This window comes from Schistocerca gregaria, unplaced genomic scaffold, assembly GCF_023897955.1.
Source record: "Schistocerca gregaria isolate iqSchGreg1 unplaced genomic scaffold, iqSchGreg1.2 ptg000623l, whole genome shotgun sequence".
NCBI lineage: Eukaryota > Metazoa > Arthropoda > Insecta > Orthoptera > Acrididae > Schistocerca > Schistocerca gregaria.
In genome coordinates, this window is record NW_026062011.1 from 552,501 (window position 1) to 555,000 (window position 2,500).

The 2,500-nt window shown below is 56.9% G+C and overlaps 1 non-coding gene across 1 annotated transcript in view; it reads left to right on the forward strand.

Annotated features, from left to right (window-relative positions):
• Positions 1 to 1,967: 1,967 nt before the first annotated feature.
• The window catches only part of LOC126317203 (small subunit ribosomal RNA), a 1,893-nt gene continuing 1,360 nt past the window's right edge, over positions 1,968 to 2,500 (forward strand). Inside the window, exon 1 of the ribosomal RNA XR_007556481.1 lies at positions 1,968 to 2,500. This exon is cut by the window's right edge and continues 1,360 nt beyond it. This is a non-coding gene — a ribosomal RNA (small subunit ribosomal RNA).

Here is a 2,500-nt window from a genome sequence, read left to right on the forward strand (position 1 = left end):
AACCTAACTTACACTGCACCTTAACCTAACTTACACTGCACCTTAACCTAACTTACACTGCACCTTAACCTAACTTACACTGCACCTTAACCTAACTTACACTGCACCTTAACCTAACTTACACTGCACCTTAACTGTCACATGTAACGTCACAGGAATGTAGCTTTGCCTAACAGCAACCCTCTGAACATAGTTCACTGCTTGGATCCTCTGGTGTCATGTGTATTTCTCGATGCCATGGTGCGTACCCTCACGTAAATGTCTTTCGAGTGTTGCGTACTTTCTACACAGTCCCGCTAACCACTGGAAGGGTGTAACGCTACAGAACGAATATCGCCCTCCCCTCCTGCCCTTCCAAGCTGGTCGGTCAGGCGTTTGTTTGTGAAATGAGCCTTGCAGCTGTTCAGTTGCATTTGGTTGTCGATGCAGTCAGTGTACGTTGTGGTACGGCCTGTGTGGACTGTCCGCTGATGTACGCGTAACCCACACTGATCATCCGTCGTTACGTACTGAGTGACATAATGTGGCACATGCTTGACCGTACACCGGCTGCGCCCTACAATGGCGAATCATAAGGGCCATATGTTGTGCACGATGCTACTTGTCTCGTCTCCCCATTACAGCGAGATTGCACTGTTGTACGCCGTAGAGACATGTGGTAGGTACGGACGAAAGTATTGCATGTTGGCCCCCCCCCCCCCCCTCCCTCTGCCGGGAATCAGCGTGAGCCGTCTGTTGATGTAGCGACGAGGGTTTTCCTATTTAATCGTATTGCCCCACACAACATGATACCACGGTGGACCGCGTTCCACATCTGCGACATGCTACAGAGGCCGGTTGACAGTCGACCGCGCAAGGGACATTGCACACGTGCGCGGACCATCTTCCACGTGTTCTCTCGTGTACGTGCCGTAGTGTGTATATGGGCTGATGTAGCGTGTCGTGACACATAACATGCAGGCATGCCAGAATCGTAGATTTCGCAAATGTTGATTGACGTATACGTTTGCTGCCAAAGATCCGCAAATGAACTGGAAATCAGTTGTTGAGCGGTTGTTCGCGCTGCAGGTGCATCGGTGATAGCGACGATCGGTACATCTGTGAACCGGTTGTTTCGGCGGTACCCGCCATGCCCCCGAACCTGAGTTGGCCATGTGGGTATGAAGCGATACGAGGCTGTGGCTTGGTGGGACAGTCCCCGGCCGGTGAGGGGGGGCCGCGCGGCGTGCTGGCCGCGCGCTGCGTGAGCGCACGCACTACAGCCGGCTGGTGGGGGGCGCCCAGTGGCAGGAGCGCCGGCCGACGGGCCCGGCTGGCGTCCCAGCTACGCGCCGGCGCACCCGGCGCGCGGCGCCAGGCGGCCAAAGTGGGTTCTGCCGAGCCCGGTACGAAGCGCGGTGGACATCTGCAGTGTGCTGGTCCGATTGCGGACTGTGTGCGTTGAGGATGCGCCGCCGCCCGGCACTCGGCGTCGCGACGCCGTCTGCTGCTCGGTCGCCCCCAGCGGTTCTCGCAGGTGGTTTGTATCGCAGCTCTGCGGACGTGTTGGCGCGTGCGCTGTGCTGGGAGAGTTCGCTTCTGCACCCAAGTGGGGCTTTGCCCTTCTGTGGCGCTGGCGTTGGAGCTGCCGGTCACCGTAGGTGGCGCGTGTTGTTTCCCGCCGGCAATGCCACGACAGCACGCTCCCGGGCCTCTGTCGGCAGCGGCAAGCTCAGTTGGGAGCACGGGTGTTCGCACTGAAAGCGTCTACTCGCCTATCTCCGGGCGATTGCGCCTCTCTCGAACCCGACCAAGTACTTAGGACGGCGCTGCGCGCCGCCGGGACCTGAGAGGGTTTCGAGGTGTATCGTGCAGGGGAGCTCAGCCTCCTCCTGTTTGCAGAATAATTGAGCGGACGCTTGCGTGTTCGCGCGGGCCCTCGGGACACACTCCCGGGCGGCCGGCTGCTCAGCTCTCGTTGACGCAGCTCCCTGGTTGATCCTGCCAGTAGTCATATGCTTGTCTCAAAGATTAAGCCATGCATGTCTCAGTACAAGCCGCATTAAGGTGAAACCGCGAATGGCTCATTAAATCAGTTATGGTTCCTTAGATCGTACCCACGTTACTTGGATAACTGTGGTAATTCTAGAGCTAATACATGCAAACAGAGTCCCGACCAGAGATGGAAGGGACGCTTTTATTAGATCAAAACCAATCGGATTGGCTCGTCTGGTCCGTTTGCCTTGGTGACTCTGAATAACTTTGGGCTGATCGCACGGTCCTCGTACCGGCGACGCATCTTTCAAATGTCTGCCTTATCAACTGTCGATGGTAGGTTCTGCGCCTACCATGGTTGTAACGGGTAACGGGGAATCAGGGTTCGATTCCGGAGAGGGAGCCTGAGAAACGGCTACCACATCCAAGGAAGGCAGCAGGCGCGCAAATTACCCACTCCCGGCACGGGGAGGTAGTGACGAAAAATAACGATACGGGACTCATCCGAGGCCCCGTAATCGGAATG